Genomic DNA, 20,299 nt, shown 5'->3' on the forward strand with positions numbered 1-20,299 from the left:
TGTGTGTGTGTGTGTGTGTGTGTGTGTGTGTGTGTGTGTGTGTGTGTTGACCTGAATATAAATAAAATCTTCCCTTGAGCAGTTGTTGTATTTCTAGGCACTATTAAGTAGCTAATTAGGAAGAACGTAGTTAAGGAGAGAGGTCAGCGACAGTGCAGAACACTCTCTGATAAATTCTTCAATTACTTAACCTTGCTAAGACTTTTCTTTACAGATATTACATTAGTTAATTTTTTAAAGCATAGCAGATTACATATCTTATTTAACTCCTTAAGATCATTTCATAATGATGAAATATGAGCCACTGTAGTCTCTACAAATGAGAGTGTGGCTGTGTCCTAGTAACACTTTACAAGCCAAGGGCTGGATGTGAACTGTGTTCTATAGTTTCCACGCTTGTGTATGATATGCAGAAGGAACTCTAGATTTATCTATACTAATAAGAATATTCATGTCATAATAAACATATGTAGCAGGCAATTTATTTAAAATAATTTACATTAGTAACTATTAGCACTAGTTTTCTCCATCATACTAGCTGGTCAGAGATAGAAAACTGAAAATACAGAATATTGTCGAACGATCAGAGAGGATTACATGAAAATGCGAGATGAGGTCTTGATACTACCAAACTGTATTGGGAATTGTCCTGTGCACTGTGTGTACAGATGTTCATTTCTGTTCCCCAAAATCATTTCTGTGAAGGATTTCCCATCTCAATGTTGTATAGTTGTTCTCTGTCATCTCTGATGGGTTAATAAAAAAGCTGATCAGCCTATAGCTGGGCAAGAAGGGACAATAGCCAGGACTTCCTTTCCAGTCATGGGGTTTCAGGTGGAGACCAGAGAAAGAGAAAAGCAGGAAAAGGTTGAAGAGAAGGGGGTCACGAGGAGGTTGCCATGAGAGAGTTGCCACGAGGACAGGGATTGAGCAGAAGCTGCCAGGGAAAAAATGGATGGCAAGAAAAAGAGCATGTGGCTGTGGAGCAGCCAGAGTAGCAGTAATCGGGTTAGGATAGATAAATTTCTGCCCAATTAAGTGATTAAAGCTTGTTGAATAAATCTGATACTTTTCCATGTCAATTAGTTGGGAGATAGGAGAGGGTTTTAGAAAAGGCTCCTACTAATAACTTAGTTCAAGAATACTGTTAGAATTAGGTTCAGGAGTTCTCAAATGCTTTCTGCTCTGTTAGCTTGAATCCTGTCAGCCTGTGAGAGACAGAGATGTAAGCAGAGGTCTGACTTCAAGGTCACCGTACCCTTCTGCTTTCTTCCTCCCTGTCTCCTCTTTGATACTGAAGACACTCCTCTGTGGTTAAACAAGCCACATGATTTATAGTGTGGCTGTGTCCCAATAATATTTTTCCAAAGCAACCGAGGGCTGGTTTTCAGTTCTGCTCTATATTTTCCATGCCCTTGAATGATACACAGAGAGAACTCCACATGTATCTATATTGAAAAAACAATCACTCTTCATTCATAAGAGGAAACCTTCTAACACTTAAGCTTAGCAGGAAACCCATGCTTATGGCTACATTAACATAGTACCTACAAAGAGAAAATGCGGTCAGGTTATCAAGTTTTGCAGAAAATCCAGTTCTGAACCTTGGTGTCTGTGGCCGTTAGGTCATCCTCATCTCTGCTGTGAGGGGACCACCTCACAGGCTGAGCCCACTCTCAGGGAGCTGCAGGGTTGGCCAGGAGCCTTGGTGATGAATATATACAGGGGAGACAGAGGAGACTTCAATAAAGCCTGTGATGTTAAAACTGTGTGTGTGTGTGTGTGTGTGTGTGTGTGTGTGTATGTATGTGTGTGTGTGTGTGTGTGTGTGTGCGTGCGTGCGCGTGTGTGTGTGTGTGCATGTGTGTGTATAGTTATGTCTGTCAGTGGCAGTCATTCTAAAAAAAATATTTTGGTATAGAAATAAGGCAAGGCTTCAAGTAAAGGATATTATTTTAGATTAATTTGGTAAGAATGGGCTGGCAAGTTGCTTCAGCATGTAAAGGAGCTTGCTGCCAAGCCTGGTAACCACAGTGGGAGCTCCAGAACCCACATGGTTGAAGGAGAGAGCAAGCTGATGTACATTTTCATCTGATCTCAGCATCTGTACTGTGGCATGCCTCACTCCTCTAGTAATAATCAATAATAGTTAACTGAAACCCTTTCCTAGGCTTCAGCAGACCATCCCACAACAGAGAGAATGCTGGGAAGGCTTCTCTGAACAGGATCAGATCGTCATGTTGAAGAGGCAGGGTGGCTCTCCAGGTAGTCTTTGAGGAAGGAAACCAAGAGGGCACATCTTCACAGCGTCCAATTATGTCACTCATATTGTATGTATACTTAAGGTACGACGTGCTAGAGTCATTTTGAATGTTCAAGGAACATACAGTCTTTGCTTGAATATTCCAGCAGTGAGTGGACGTAACACCCCGCAACCTCTGTTCCCACATTAGACTGAGAATCCATGGGCATTGCTGTGCTCAGTGGTGCCAGCCTGTTCAGTGATTGTTGGGGTTCAGGTTGCTGCGGCATTCCCAGCCATGTGCCAATTTTAGCCAGAAAAAGTGGGGGGAGAGGGGACTGTTCCAAGTATGTGGCCCTCTTTCCTGGGGGGGAACCAAGTGTCCCAGAGGCATGTCACACCTTTCCACTTGTATTTTATGGTCCAGAAATGTGTCACATGACAATGTCTTCTCTGAAGAGAAAAGCAACCTTTGTCTTTGTCCTTCCTGTTGAAGCAGAGTTAGGGAAGGATACCTATAGGCTCCTGCTGGGGTCCTGAACTATCTTAGGAGACTTTTCACAGATGCATGAAAGATAATTTTAGCCGATCTATATTATGTCCATTTCACAGCCTGATAAATACAATATGATAAATTTATGGTGAGAAAGAAAAAGAATCAGTTGGAAAGTGGAGGCGTGTCGGATCTAAATGACACTAGAGGATCCTGTCAGAGAGAGAAGTTGTTCAATAGCATCTCCATTCGAAACTGTGTTAGCATCTCTTTAGATTTAATACTTATTTATGAGTGCCGCATTATAACTGCAAAATGGAATAAGACTTCAGAGGGATTTGCCATCAAAAGATCTGAAATATAATCCCAAATCCACCATTTACAGGCTATTTGGTGCTATTAAAGTCATTTAGCCACGCAGGACTCCTGGCTCTTTCATCACTTCTAAAATGAGAATAATAATAGTTGTCCTTCACAGTGTGTAGCTCTGTTACAAGGCCCAAATGAGGTGTGTTTTTACAATTGCCTCATCAACAACAAAACACTGGAGGCTTTCTTCTCCCACCCATCCAACCTGTTCTCCTTTCCTTCTGTCTATGTGTGATACATACACATATAAATGTGGATAGACACACCAAAAGCACCCTTCCATACCCTTGAGATGATAGGGGAAAAAAAAAAAAACTACAGAAATACCCCATTATCTGACAATTTCCATCATACTTTTCATAGTCTCCCAGCCTGGACTCAATTTAGTCACAATGTTAGGTGCTATGCTGTTAATGAATTCATAAATTTATCACATCCTAGGATTTTATCTCTGACTCCAGACACTCTGACATCCCACTAGATATAACTGGATGTCATTTAGTTTGTGTGAACAAATATATATATTTATATATATGAGATAACCTGGCCTTGGAAGGTGGTCACTGGGTGTTCTGATTTTGGAGTCACTAAAAGTGAGGAAAAAGCCCCTTTCTTAGGAGGAGTGCTACAGCTATTGCAAGGGCAGAATATCACTGCATTCTGCTTCATCCCTGTCTGCCAATTAAGCTAAATAGTGTATCTGTTTGTATATAACATATCGGAAGAATTTCAAATTAGTATTCACAGATTATATCACAAAGTCAAATCTGTCATTTTTCGCTACTAATTAAATATAGTAATTCTATAAATTGTGAAGTGTGCATGCCCAAATAAATAAGTAATTTTTGTGTATGTGTGTTTATTTAAAATATGAATATTATGAAGCAAGAATCAAACAGATTAGTAACAGTTTAAATATGTGCTCTATACTTAGCTAACTTGTTACACATTTAATCATAAATAGTGACTATTTTTTACACATGATTAAGATACCATATAGTGAAAATAAAATATAACTCGGATTTGGCATAAATGTTAAGGAAAATTAATTTGCTTCAATGCCAGAATTGTTAGAATTGCGCCTCGAGCTTCAGGCATGAATTGGCCAAGGACTTGGTGATACCAATTTAAGCCTATCTTCACCACTACTGGAAGATGTATTCGCTCCTAGTCTTAAATGTTCTTTGCAAAGTCCGGTACATAGACCACCAATAACATCAGCCTCTCCTCTGACACTTTGGACGTATTTACCAGCCTGTCACAGCAGCTGTGCTAACTGACTTAACTAAACAACACCGTGTACTCCACATCTGCAGGAAACTCGCTGTCTGCCTGGAAAGGATTCCAGTGGCCAACAAGCCTAAGCTGCAGATGCTTGATGCTGAGAGACGGTTGCTACACTGTCGAAAAGTAAGGTTTATCCTGCTCCCAAAGGGAGTCACACTATGCCCGCATAGTGATATCTGGATTCCAACTCTTGAAACAAACAAACAAACAAACAAAATTACACTTCTTCTGAGCATGAAAAGTTAATTTTGCCTTGTGAAATATTAGGTTAGCCACCTAATAATACTACTTGGAAGGATCAAATGAGCTGTAAATACCCTACAGCCTTGATGGCTTCAGCTTCCAAAGATTACAGTCATGGAACCCTGTCACATCCTCTAGGGACTTCCCAGCTCACTCGCTAACTCGTGTAATGGTGACATAGACTAATTATCCCTGGGGTAGATATCTCCTTAGTGTACATCAGTAGTCTTGGCAGCAATGGTTCTTGGGAGTTCACTGCCATTATCCCTAGTTGTTTCTCAGCTGCTAATTACTTAGCTGTGCTTTTTAGTGAACGGTGTGTGTGTGTGTGTGTGTGTGTGTGTGTGTGTGTGTGTGTGTGTGAACATATACTTGTACAGATGTACACAACGTATGTATATGTTGTGTATGTCTTCATGTGTGTATATGTGTATGTATAATGTATATGTATTCTGGACTGTTGTTACTAGTCAATAATCTGTGATTTCTGTCTTGAAGTATTTATCTTAACAAGATTCTACAAAGCATTTGAGGATCTGTGACTCCGTACTGACTACCCAGTGTGCTGTGACATGAAGCGCTTGATAAACAGGGCCTCACCCATGGGGAGCTCTGTATGGAGAAGTTTTTACAGGAAAACATTCAGAGCTGTTAGAGGAGTTGGTTACACACAATTTCCCAGTATTTTTTTTTGCCTGTAAATCACACCTAAATTAGATGTTCTGCAAGATAACACACTTAATTACACACACATAAGTGATAACTCTTACATTTTATTTTTACCTTTTTTTTTTTAAAGCTCAGAGCCAAAATATAATCAATCTTAGAATGGTAGGCAAAAAAAAAATTGGGGGGTTTAATTTCATATTTTTTTCTTGTCAATATGAAAAATTTTTGTCAGTATGAAACTTTTATTCACAACAAGTAGAACAGAGAATGGGAAAAATATCCTGACACATAGAATAAGTAAAAAGCAAACATATATAGTACTTAGAATTATAACTTAAAAATTACTGTTCTTTTTATTCAGACACAGTTTCTCCAGTGTTGGATGTATTCATCTTACCATGTGTCCTGCTGGATCATTAAACTGTGAGCCCTCCACAAATTGTCTTGTGGTAGCATGGCATGTCCATTTCTCTGTCTGATATAGCTGCTTGTTGAGTTACTGTCTCTTCCTTCCCTGTTGCTGAGAGCGGGTCCCATTTTGTTGCTGTAAGATCTAAGAAGAATCAATGGCTTTTTAAAAGCAGTTGTCACTAAGCATGCCAGTTGGTGAACCCACTTGTCTGGTTGGAGAACAATTGCTTTAATGAGCCCCATGGCCAAAGAATTAGAAGTAGCTTGTCATTGATAGTTTATATTGATTTGATGTATTTGCTTAAGGGGAATTGATCGGAGGCAAAACGTTGACAGGGTATCCCAGAAATCCTTGAATGTGTTTACTCGTATTGCAGATTTTATGGAACGAAAACTTTATTTTCAATAACTACATCAAAGTACCCATTAAGAATCTGGTTCAGAATGACCTTTGGCACATTAACAAGGACATTCTCCTTATTGTCTGTGTCACAAACAGGGACACAATGTGGCTCTAAACATCCTCCTTGCTTCCAGGTCCCTATTGAGCAAGAGATTGGGTCCTCATTGGGTCCCTTTGAACTAACTGCTAAGCACACTGAAGCTTCACGTTCCAAACTCCAAACAACATATCACCAGCATTTAATCCTTTTTATTGAAGAGTATGTTCACAGTGTTTTCTGTTTATGTTGGTTATTTTTTTACTCCTCTTAAAAAGCACAGTTTATTCTTTATGATGCGGTAGATGCAGTGAGCTGGAGAGATCATATCTCTTTCAGTGCAGGTTCTTGATCTCATCAATACAAGTTTATAGACAAACCCAGCAGGCAGCCCATAAAAGTTTTGTTTAGTAGAGGGAGCAAAGTCATCCGAGGAAGCCATACTGAGAATAGCCCCTTCCCATCACTCTGCTGATGCCAGGGCGGCGGGGGAAGTTGAGCTCACAGACGATGTCATGCTGGGAAATAGCAGAGTGTCCTCTCACCCAAGGATGCTGGGCAAGGCTAGGCTTAAGAGTTGAAATAAGGCTAGAAAATTTTTACATATAGCCCCTCACCCTGGGATGCTGTGGAAGCCTGGCATTGACTTTTATGGGCTCACAGATAATTAAACAACAGTTAGGTTAATGGCGATTATTTTCCTAGTCCCATCTTTTATGGCAACTCACACAAGCAGTTACAGAGCCAAGCCTTGGGTGCATGCTTGTGATGACATCGGTTATGGCACATGGGGTGGGCTTGCTTTCCCTCCTGTCAGTCTTACTGTTCCCCATCTTGGAAAGGGCAGGCGTCTACCTTTGAGAGTGGTTTTCAGAAAGTATGTGCTCTGGGGTTTCTCATCACAGCAGGGCATTGTTAATAGGGACAATAGTCGTTTTTACTGGGCAAAAGGGATGGGTATTTGAAGAGGGTTTGTGCCTCCATCCCTGTATTCCTGCCTAGCATAGGTTTCTGGAGGGTACTATATTCCCATGTCTGCATTCTCATTTGTATTCATACAAACCTTCTTGCCTCAGGCACCTACACATAGACTCTCATGAACTCATACTTAAAGCAATTTCTTGAATGGTCCTATGTCTCTCTATGCATTAACCCTGGAAGATTTCTGGGTGCCTTGAAACATTGAAATCTAAAAACTTTTTATAGCTATTTAAAATAACTCTCAGATAATAAGTAAAAATGAAAAAAAAGTATTATTTTTCACAAAATTTAATTTTTAATTCTTCCTACAATGACCAGGAATGTGGTTCAGTAGAATTTGCTTAGCACATACAAGACCCTTGGAGTCAACCCTCAACACAGAGAGATAGGGTGATGAGCTGAGGAGAGAGGAGAGGGAGGGCGAGACAGCAGGCACTCATAATTTATCTCAATTACATAGTCACCACAACAACTGTTACTGGTCTCAGAACTCTTAGCATAAATACAAGTAACATCCTTCAAACTTCATCCGAAAATGAGGCTGTATCAAACTGGAAAGTTATATGTGATGGCTCATTGTGAGCTTTCACACCGTCATTTCTCACTCTGTATTTGCAAATTGACCTGTGGATTGACTCATTTCAGAACTCATGTGTTTTAATGAGGAACCCAACGTGTGAACTCATCAATGGTTTCCCTTCTGATTAGCGTTTGACCTCTTCTTTGTTAAGCCCATAATTGCAGCGTTCCCGGGCTGATAATTTCACCTAGCATCTTGCCTCATCTTCAGTGTCGTAGCCAGACATATTACCTGCAGCAGGACTGAGGCTTATGAGGACTGAGGCCTGGATGCCCTGCAGTTTCCATGAACTGAAACTGGCTGTGTTGAAGAGAGATGAGAAAGGAGGAATGCTGGGCTACGGAGCAGTCTACTAACAGAACAAGTGGTGAGGTAGTGCTGTGCCCAAACTGGCGACAGGACTGAGGACCTTTGAGAAAATTCTTAAAAGGCCTCCCTCTGCCAGAGCCAGGGCAGACCCCTGCCATCAGTTAAAGGCAATCAAAATTCAGCTACAAAATGAAACTTGGCATAGAAACCCTGTAGGCAAGTTAAGGCACACTCGGTGGGAAGGCTGGGGCCCAGCCTCTTTTCAGATGACCTTAGGTGACACAAGCAGGCAGGATACAGTGTTGGTAGCTGCAGGTTAAGTTTTCTGTTCTTCGGTTTCCAGTAGATATGCTGTTGAGCCCTCTCTCTGTCATCCACAAGAGGATGACATTACTGAACTCAACCAGTTATGTCTTACTCCTTTGATTTAACTCTTGGTGCTGCTCGTAAGAAACAAACCCCTGCTTGTGGATTTTCAACCTTCTCTGACTTAGATCACCCTTAGCAAATCTCAAACTCTTCCAAAATTAGAAACTTTCCATTTCTATACCATCAATCTGTAACATTATATTCTGAAAACAGGAACTTTGTAAGTACCAGGTAATTTTTCTAATGAATCACTATAATATAGGAAATAATGTTAGTTTAAAAAATTATTTACCTTTACCTTAAAACTAGTTTACATTTGATCTATAACAACAGGGTTCTGTGGTTTTTTAATAAATCTTTACTTTAGCGATGTTGGAATACACTTAAAGAAGTATTAACTTGTTAGAGGCCTAAAAATGCAATGTCTTTGTTTATTGTGCAGATACGGAGCAGATGAACTGAGAATAGTTAATGTCTGCTGCTCACTGTCTTGTGTGTTTACCCATGAATGATTAATACTTCTGATTATTGTGTGAATAACAAGATGCTAAGTTTCTGATACTTGAATGTTTTAAGACATCTTTTAAAATATTTTGCTCATTTTAAACAAATTTTGATACAAATTAATACTCCAGTTTCTTTCATTCTCTGCACATTTCGCAGTTGTTGGTCTCTGTGTTAATTCTCCCCCACTGTAAAAAGAACCCTGTCTGAGAAGGGTTGAATGAGGCTCTGATCTATGGTTAAAGCAAAATATCATTCAAAGTCATTTTTTTTTTTTTTTTTTTTTTTTTTTTTTGCGATGTTCCTTTAGCAGAATAGTAGCAGGTTTTCCCCTAGGGTTGTGACCTATGTAATGTTAGACTCTGGGCAGTTTTAGCAGGTTCAGGTTTGGCTTCCATCTCATTCGGGGTCTTTTCAAACCACCCCGATCAAGCCTCAGAGATCTATGCAGCAGAAGAGGTAAAAAGATTGTAAGGGACAAAGGAGCTGGAAGACGCCATGGAAATAGCATCTTCCAAACACAACTGGACCAATGCAGACTCACAGACCAATGGGGACTCACAGAGACAGCAGCAGCACACATAAGACCTTCACAGATTCAAACCAGAAAAACCTAAGCACCGAAAAGGACATATCACCTCACCTCTGGCCAAGAAGTTTTCTCCAGTTACACTTGCTGGGAAAGGAAAAATCTGAGTGTATCAACATATTCCAGGGAAGGCCTCATGCCCAGGAATAGTTAGCCAACACAAAACAAATATGACAAATTCCAAGCTTGTAGGGGTGTGCTTGTGCGCTATTTTTCCTTTCTTTCTAATTTTACAGTTCCTATTCTCAAAGTTTTGGAAAATAAATCAAATTTCATTTTTCTGTTACTGAAATAAGTGTTTCAACAATACCAACTACTACAATGGAGTTTCAGTAAATCAGTCCATTCTGAGACACAATAAATATTACTCTAACATATAAGCCAATTTCAACTGTAAGAGACATTTTTATTTTTGGAAAAATTCTTGCCTTTGAGTGTTTTATCTTAAAGAAAGAACAAGTGGTTGGAGAGATGGTTCCGTGATTAAGGGCACTTGCCGCCCCTCCAGAGGTCCCAGGTTCAATTCCCAGCACTGATGTCATGTGACTCACAACTACCTGTAACTCACTACTTTCATGGATAGAATGCCCCATTCTGGACTCCTCCAACACTTGTACTCATGCATAGGTACAAAGAGAAACAAATGTGTAACTAACATTTAAAAAAACTAAAATAATTAGGAAAACTATTCTCTTTCGGTTTTAAAAGAGAGTGGGTAAAAGTGTTCATAAGGTCAATAGGATCACTGTGCCTGCTGGACCAACACAGCTGTGGTTCTGTAAATGCCATCATCTGACTACAAAATGTGGCACTGCCAACCTTCTTCAGAAACATGAAATGCCTAACGTGAAAGGTATGTTTTAAAGAGTCTCAGTTACCACCCGAACACACATCAACTTTGATTTTCTTACTTCATAGTACAGCTCGTAGGTTCTGATTTCCCATGTATGCCAGGTAAATCAATTATATCCATTTTTGTGCTTGCTTTCTTGGCAATTACTAATAAAGTTTGAAATCTATTTTGCCTTAAAAGTTTTAACTATGTTTAGCTTTGTTTTCATTCAGAGGACATCAAGGAGTACTTTAATTAAAATGTTCTGACTTTCTTGCGCCTAGATTATATACTGTTTTCTCAATGTCATGTGCTAATTAGGAGACTGTAATTGCCCCTTCCACGGTGACACTCTGTCAAAGAGACCAGCCTCCTTTATGAACATCGTTGGCTCCTTTTCCATGGTTGATTTTCCTCATGAAAATTAGTAAACTATACAATAAAGAACACACATCTTTCTGAAAGAATTCCTAGATCTATGATTTAGAGCTTAATTGGCTGAATTCTGTAACTATTTTATTTGAATTTGAGATCGGCAAAACTTAAAAAATGTAAGAATTCAAAATAACGTTAACAGGATTCCAAGATGAGATTCTCTTGAATTTTCTTTTAGTAGGTAATTTATCTTGCATAAAACTTTGAAGTCATAGAAGTTTTTTTTTTAATCTCATCCTAGTTTTGTTATTCTTGACTTCCTTATATTGGATATATTTTTAAAATCTTGAATGCAAGGGAACAGGGACTGTCTCTGACATGAACACAGTGGCTGGCTCTTTGATCACCTCCTCCTGATGGAAGTACAGCTTTACCAGGCCACAGAGGAAGACAATGAAGCCAGTCCTGATGAAACCTGACAGGCTGGCGTCAGATGGAAGGGGAGGAGTACCTCCCCTATCAGTGGACTAGAGGAGGGGTATGGAAGGAGAAGAGGGAGGGAGAGCAGGATTGGGAGGGAATGAGGGAGAGGGCTACAGCTGGGATACAAGGTGAATAAACTGTAATTAATATAAAAAATAAAAATAATAATAGAAAAGTGACAAAAATCTTGAATGTACTTTCTCTCTCTCTCTCTCTCTCTCTCTCTCTCTCTCTGGTTACTATTGCTACCTACATCCTGTATGAACAGCACATCATTCATTCACTCATTTAACATATATGCATACTGACCTCTTGCCCATGACAAATAAATGAGAATGGAACACCAGTGTAGCCAGTCAGGGTGTCTGGTCACAGTTCTTGGGTATCTGAATCAGGAAGAGGAGCTAGCAGAGGCTAAAGAAACCAGGGCATCCCCATGAAGATTAACTCAAAAGAAACACATATGAGAAAGAAGGGAGGGCCTTCTCTCTCTGTTCCAGAGGGAAATGAAATCTGATGGGAACCTGAAACTGTCATTCACATGAAAGCCTAAAATTTTCTTTTGATTTCCAAGCCCATTTTAAATATTTCTTTCTGTCACTTTCAACATACATTGCTCTTATCAAGATATATATGTTTTCCATCTCTTATCAAAAAAAAATCAGCGTTTATCAGGAATTATTTATAACTTTTGCTTTTTAACTGTATCTTGGCACCCAACATATGAATTTATATTATACATAAACTTATGCACATAGATACAAGCATGTATGTACATAACTACCTAAGAATTTAAATTTATTGAATATAAATAAACCTATTTTTACATGAGAAAACTAAATGAGTATTAGTAGTCTAAATGAATTTACATATATTTTAATAAATTCGAAGCTATTCATTGAGAAGGCATTCTGTTTCAGTATGCTGTAAACAATCACCTATTTTTGTTTAAATTGGTATTAGCCAGCTAATACAATAAAATGTGTTTGAGCTGCCCTGCTTACCTGTAAGCACATTTTAGTGTTTATATCTCTTTTGTTCAGCTTGAGAGGATTAAGGTGAAAAGCTAACACTAACCCCGCCTTCCCTGCATGAAGTCAGTGACACAGCCACCTTCAGTGTCTACACATTAGTACAGTTTCTCCGAGCTAAATTCTCATTTGCTCTTTCATTTGTAATCAGCGCTGATCTTAAAATTCTGTCATTTGTTCCATTTGGCAACAATTCTGTGAAATCATGCTGGGAATACATTGTGTAATTCTTAAAAGAAAAAAAAATTGTCGAAATAGACTTCTTTACAAAGATTATTACGGGTTTTATACATATCAGGAGAGCTTTGGAGATTTGTTAAAGAAACAACAACAACAACAACAACAACAAAAAAAACCCTAAAGTGAACCCCACACCAACTTCTTTCTGTTCCTCTCCCCTTCTCATAATTTACTCACATAGATTTTCCAGTAAAAAGAACGCAGCACATTTTGCAAGGGAAAGTTTATATGCTACAAAATGTAAGTGCTGTAATTGACTTTTAATTGTAGACCTGAAAGGTTAAACTTTAATACTAATCTCTACAGGGTACCGTGAAATCATGGGGTTGACCCTGAAAAGAAGGTGAGCCCTTCTCTGTGCTGTAAATTTAAATGTTCTGCATTAATTTAAATGGACTGAGGTGATGATTTATCTCTGTAGGATAGGTCCTAGCTTACCACTGCAGAACAAGTTTAATTCCGGTTCGGACATGGGTTCATCCCTGCTGGATTTATGTTCCCTATTTCAAGTTCATTTGAGATTGACTCTATCATTGTCTGCCCATAAATGTTCTTATTATGTTTTGACATAACTCAGTGTCTCCATGTATAGACTATGCACACCTTGTGTCAGAAGCTGCACTTTGCCATTCTTTTTCTAAAATGTAGCGAGGAATTTTGTTTGTAAAAGATGCTGAAGCAGAGAATAGACAATCAATGCATTGTTATTTACCTCATCATATCATCATAATAACATACAGCGTATTTGCTCTATTTTGATGCCTGTTTTTTTTTTACCTTAAATGTGCTTATGGAAGAGGATTAAATAGGAAAAAAAAATAAGAGCAATAGAATCAGGGAAGAAATTTTGTTTCATTGTACATATTTAGAACATCACCTTAAGGAAAAAGTAATTATTACTTCTGAGTTATCAAAAGTGTGTGAAGTGAGATATACTAATCTTGAAAGTTGAACAGCATCATGTAAGAGAGAACAAGATGGTGATACAGAAGGGCATAGAAGGAAGGGCAAGTTGACAAAAAATGGAAAGGGAGGAGGGAAGAAATGACGACGGGAGCTGCGCAAGCCTGCCTGTCTCACAGTTGAAAGCCTCACAGTGCTCTAGTGTTAGCTTGCCCTACAAGTCATGTGCAAGGCATTTCATCTCTAAAATAAAACTTACTTTTTTTTCATTTAGATGCCATTTCAAATCATGATAACTAAGACATTTTGGGCCACCCTGAGTAAATTGTGTGATTATTTTTATGTAATTTTTCAGTTTTACTATGTAAATTTATTCTATTTTTAAAATGCTTTATTTATTGATATCATGTACCATAAGTGAGGGGATTTCTATACCCTGAACTGGCGTAAAACCAAAAAGACCCTACACCATTGCATTCCACTAGACCTCATATAGGATGAGACCTAGGCTGTCGGCAAAGCATAAAGTACCTGAATCTAATAAGGACCTGACTGGGTCTTGCTTAGGTAATTGCTCCGGATGTTCACAGCACACATGTCTTTAAATACATAAGGAACCTGTAGAACTTTTGCAATGAACGATGTTTTCTTCCTGGAGGTGGAAATGGCTCTGTAATGAGTCTCTTTACTCAGGAGCCTTAACTTTTTTGTAATGTAGGTATCCACTTCTCTTTCCATTTAATTTCGAGTCGGTCGTGTCTAGCATAATTTAAATTAGTTATTTAGTATCAGAGGATAATCTTTACTTTATCCAATGTTGAATTTACCTTGGAAGAGAAAAAAAATTGTTTTGACATCTAAAGGCTTTTAAAGAAAATACAAACTAAATTTCTTTTGTGTGTGGGAGAAAACATTTCAATTGCAGATTTTTTACAAACAACTTAGTTCTGTTTTATTTACATGTTCTGTTCTTACTTTCCACGATTGCTCTTTGGCACCAATTTGATGATGTTTTTTGGGTTGTCAGTATGAACCTCATAAAATCGGTTGTACACATGGAACATTGAATGACCCTTGACTTGAACAAAAGTGGTGCTTGAACCCTCTGTATATGCGATTTGTCTGAAAGACGAAAAGGAGTATAGATGGCCAGTCCTCTAAAGAACACTGTCTAAGCGGCGTCTGAAACATTTCCAAATCAAAGAGGTGAGCGAATTTAAGAACTAGTGAACCCAAGAAAACCCACCCAGGATATTAACTTCTGTTAACTCATGATAAATAGCTAAAGGAAAATGCAAAACAAAATAACAAAATGTATGAAAAAAGCCTGCTGCCGTCAGTCCTGAGAGAACTCACATCATCATAGGCATACCAAAGAAATAAGAAAGCTTCAAAACTTTTATTACATTTTTTTTTTTTGTCTTTGAGAGACACACTCATGCCAAGGCACAGGTATGGAAGTCAGAAGAGAATGGCATAGTTCCTCCTTCTCCCTTGTGAGTTCTAGGAATTGAACTCAGCTTCTCAGGCTTAGAAAGAAGCACCTTTACCCTGGGAGCCATCTTGTCAGCTCCCTTATAAGAAAATGCTCACCTTGATCAACTAAACTTGTACTTCAAGAAATCAGCAAAAAAAAGTTTGAATAGTCTAACATATACAATGAAAAGAAATGCAATAAAATATTTGAGGAGTCTTGCCAATTAAAAAGACTGTATTATGACTGATAAGAAAGAAGAAAAGGCACAAACAATGTTAGAAATGAAAAGGCCACAAAAGCCACAGACGGTATCATGAAATGAACAGGATAAGCAGAAGTGGAATAATAAAACCACATGTGTCTACATACAAGATTAACAGAAGGGTGTAGCAAATTTGTACCACTGATGTTTTAGTATAAATATTTAGTAAATATCTCATTGAAAATATTTATCATAAGAATAATTTGTTATATATATTATATATCATGTGTATAACAATATAAAATACAGTTCATGTATATTTATTCACTAACTATGACAAAAAGTGAATACATATAGAACAAATAAATCAGAACATGACTCTTCTTATTTCCAATTCCAGGCTAAGCAAATGCATCTCAATTTGGGAGCCACGCTTGCATCTAGACCCTAGAGGAGAACTTTAAGAAATGTCCCAGATTCCCAGGCTTTTCATCTTAAATGTAACTGGCAATGTGTTGTAAAGAATGCTTGAGGGGATTTGTGCATGACAATCAGCCAGGATGCACGGTTGCTTCATAACGTTGTCTACCAGGACCCAGGCTTCTGATTGGTTTCCCCTGTGCAAGTGACACTTTGGAGCTATGGATGGGACTTGATGCTACTTCTGACAGTGCTCACCTTTGTCCACAAACATGTGATCCATTTTTCTCGCTCTGCCTTTGAACCTACTAAGCCTATTCCTGACTTTAAATGTACATACTTGAGCAAGGGGCATATGGTCTTCTAATCTGCTCTATCAGCCAATATTTACTGATGGAGCGAAGGACTATGAGGTCTTCATTTACATTCCTCAGAAATGATATCTCTTTAGTTATGTGTCCTAGAACACACTGAATCTATTGCTGGAGAATTAGTTTTTTTTTTTAATATATGTTTATTTAAGATAATTAACAAAAAGGAATACATTTGTAAATTTTTGCTCTCCAAGGTACTCTAAAGTTAAAAAGTAGAAATTGTGAGGACTTGACAAACCAAAAGTGTACCTTCTTGCACACTTAATTACAACTTACAGATGAGTAGCTTTTGTTTGTAAGCCAGCTGACCCTTTTTCTCTGCAGACCTCTGAGGCTTGCAGGATTAGATAGAGGAGCTGATCTCTGACTGTCTTCTCCAGTTTCTCATTAATTGTGCTTATTTTAGCTTGTGTGTGGCTTTCTGAGATGAGGCAAGATGTGTCTGAATTGCTTATAATTTGTTTGAAGCTCTCTATTTCTCTGCCTGTGTTTTTGCGCTTGGTTTGAAATCCTCATAACCACTTTTGGATGCTGGGGTTTTCCATGAACTTGAGCTCCCGAAGTAAGTAAGTTCCTCTAAATGTCTGAATTCAGAATGTCTCCTGGCATCTCATGCTTCATTTCCCTTCCATCCTATTAATTTGTCACATATCCGGCATTATATGGTTCTGTGGGGGCATTAGGCTACATTGTGAACTAGGCAGAGCATATCCTAAAGTATTTGTCCTCATCCTCTGGAAATTCATTGTATCTCAACATCTATAGCCAGGAGTGTTTTATTCTCAATATTGCAGGAGGTTTTGTGTTTAATGTATTCTCCTTGAAAAATAAAAAGCATATGTTTAAATCATGAAAGTAGAAACCAAGTTAGGTCAAATCTTACTCTAAGTTGAGAGGTGTCGGGTGGCAGCCATGAATGAAGGCACCATGCCACAGTGATATCTCTGGCTATTGTTGCAGACAGACACCATGTTCTTTTTGTCTGGTTGGCTTGGTTTGGGCTTTTCAAGATGGAGTTTCTCTGTGTAGCCTTGGTTGTCCTGGGACATACTCTATAGACCAGGCTAGGCCCAAACTCACAGAGATCTGCCTGCCTCTGCCTCCCTGAGTGCTGGGATTAAAGGCGTGCACCACCACCACCAGTCTGACACCATGTTCTTATTATCAGGATTATTATCTTCCTTTTGTTCTCACATGAACATGAAAGACCAACTAGGCAGTTCCTCAGCACCATCTTTTCACTTCTTTGTATGATTTGTTTACATTGGGATCACATTGTGATGGATTGCAGCCCTGGTCTCCGTACAGAAATTGGCTCACTTCCCTGATGCCACACAGATATTATTGACAAAGAAAAACACTTTGGTATTCACAGTGAACTTTCTGAAGAGAGCAGAGCAAGTTCTAATTGCAGAAGGACTACAGGTAGCTAAAGAGATGAGGAAGGAGGCTAGTTTGATTTTATTGTGTGAAGGAAACAGGACTAGGCTTAGGATTCTTATCCTGGTGTGCAAAGTAGCTTGGTGGTTTGAATGTTATTATCTCATAAATTTTTTCTTAAACCTGCACATAGGGCACAGAAAAGAAAAAGTAATTTGTCTTTTGGTTTATGACTTATTAAGCAATACAGTGTTTTCCAGGTCTAAATGTTCTACAAGTGAGTTTCATTCTTCTCTGTGGCTGAATGATACTCCGTTAGTGTATGTACCAATTCCAGTGGTCTACCAATGATCTCTGAAGGTGGTTCCACTCTTACAGGTATCGATTAAACGACAATAAACACAGCAGTGGCAAAAACTATTTCGCGCGCTCATTTCACTTCTGTTGTAGCACATAGCCAAAAGTAAGATAAAAGAGACGAAAACAGTTCCGCAGAAGGGGTGGGCAACTGTGTCAAGAGTCACAGATGATTTAAATGAGATGAAACAGTGACCTTGACATTGGATTTGAAACATGGGGATAATTGATCTTCATGAGTAGCCTTAACCAGAAACATGGTTCTTCTAAACATGACTTCATTGGGTCTTGCGAGCTGTTATTTGTGGTTAAACTTAAACCCCAGTGGGTTAGTCACTTGTTCAAGGTCACAGAGCCAGTAAATGATCAAGCATCCATCAAACTCAGATCTGCTGCTCTGAACGCCAGGGCTAAATTTAGCATATGCTAAATTCTCATCTACGAGTGACAGAATGTTTAACTATTTACATTTTTATCCCAAAATTTCTGTACGCTTTATGAATAATATTTGGCACAAAATAAAATAAACAGTGAAAGAGCAAACTGAGGAAGGACTTATTAACTATTTTAATGTGTTTTCTGAGCTCTTCTCGGACCACTGCACTTCTGAAATTTCTCTGGACAGTAAAGGAAAACATAGACATTTTTTTCTTTTTTCTTTTTTGTTATTATTACTTATCATAATTTATTCACTTTGTAACCCTGCTGTAGCCCCCTCCCTCATCTCCTCCCAGTCCACCCTTCATCCATTTCTCTCTGCCATGTCCTTCTCCTAGTCCATTGATAGGGGAAGTCCTCCGCTACTATCTGACCCTAGCCTATCAAGTCTGTTTGGATCCTCTTTCTCTGTGGCCTAGTTAGGCCACCTTGCCACGGGACAGTGATCAAAGAGCCAGCCACTGACACAGCCAGCAGGAGAGAGCCCCTGATGCACTTTCTAGGAAACCCACATGGAAACTGAACTGCTTATGGACTACATCTGAGCAGGGGTTCTAGGGCCTCTCCATGCATGATCCTTGATTGATTCATTAGACTCTGCAGGACCCCCTAAGACTAGGTATTTTGGGCTCTGTTAGTCTTCCTGTGCAGCTCCTGTCCCCTCCAAGTCTTTCTATCTCCCTGTTCTTCCATAAGAATCCCTGCACTCTGCCCAACGCTTGGCTATGAGTCTCAACATCTGCCTTGATACTCTGCTGGGTAGAAGCTTTCAGAAGTTCCCTGTGGGCGGCTCCTATCCTATTCCCTATCTTCTCCTACTTCTGATGTCTATTGCGTTTGTCCTCCTGAATGAGGATTTAGCATCTTCCCTAGGTTCCTCCTTGTTGTTTAGCTTCTTTAGGACTGTAGATTTTTCTATGCTTATCCTAGATTATATGTATAATATCCACTTATAAGTGAGTATGTACCATGTGTGTCTTCCTGCTTCTGGGATACCTCACTCGGGATGATCTTTTCTAGTTCCCACCATTTGCCTGCAAATTTCATGATTTCCTTGTTTTTCATTGCTGAATAGTATTTCATTGTGTAAATGTACCACAATTTCTGTATCTGTTCCTCAGTTGAGGGATATCTGGGTTGTTTCCAGATTCTGGCTATTACAAATAAACCTGCAACTAACATGGTTGAGTAAATATCCTTGTTCTATGGTTTACCATCTTTCAGATATATGCCCAGGAGTGGTATGGCTGGATCTTGAGGAAGCACTATTCCTAATTTTCTGAGAAAGTGCCAGATTGATTTCTAAAATTTTTGTACAAGTTTACATTCCCACCAGGGATGAAGGAAGGTTCCCTTTTCTCCACATCCTCTCCAGCATGTGTTGTCACTTGAGTTTCTAATCTTAGCCATTCTGATGGATGTAAGGTGGAATCTCTGGAACCTTTTGATTTGTATTTCCTGGATGACTAAGACATTTGTTTTCTTTGTCTTCAGATTCGGGGAAGAAATTAGTGTACCCTGGCTCTTCAGACTTTAGAGAATCTCTCTGAAACAAAGAATTAGAAACAGACCTTAGCTGATCTACCTGTCTGGGGATGATTTTCAAGGAATTCTTTGTAATCGCCCCATGTGGAAATAACAAGCATAGTACTTAATAGGTGATGAGACACATACATCTTTTCATATTGTAAATATTTATATATATTATCCATCATGAAAAGGAACTTGGCCCTCAGTGCCACAAGAAGCCATGCAGAAAACAAATACTTGACTGAACAAAGCTAGTTTTAAAAGGCTGTAGTGTGTGATTCCAGTGGAATGACCTCGCAAAGTCAAGCCTATGAAATTATTACTGGATGGTAAAGGAGGAGACAGAGGGTCTTGGGACTGAGTGGCTACAGGGCTATCTGACCACTCAATAAGATGCCACGAGGCTGTAGGTACACCTTTTAGATACAGCTGTGAGGCTCCCCCTATGTGAGCTACAGCCTTGGCGTCATTTTGTTGTTTTTCAGATACAGTATCAAATAGTATGTTTTTGCTGCACAGTTGCATTTGCTCAGATAGCTCCATGTGAAATCTTTCTTTGGTATTAAAGTGTTTTGCAACCATTCTTTCCAAGACCTTTGGCAAGTGTGTAAATGAGGAACACAGTGAGGGGACTCTTGGTGAAGAGCCTGGTATGTACAATAGGACAAACAGTTTTGTTTTGTTCTCTCTGCATCCTTGCTGGGATGGTAACTTATGTATGGATGTGTATCAGTATATATGAAAGTTATTTTACACATCCGTGATGTTACA

This window comes from Psammomys obesus, unplaced genomic scaffold (genome assembly GCF_907164565.1).
Source record: "Psammomys obesus unplaced genomic scaffold, mPsaObe1.curated_primary_1811, whole genome shotgun sequence".
Lineage (NCBI taxonomy): Eukaryota > Metazoa > Chordata > Mammalia > Rodentia > Muridae > Psammomys > Psammomys obesus.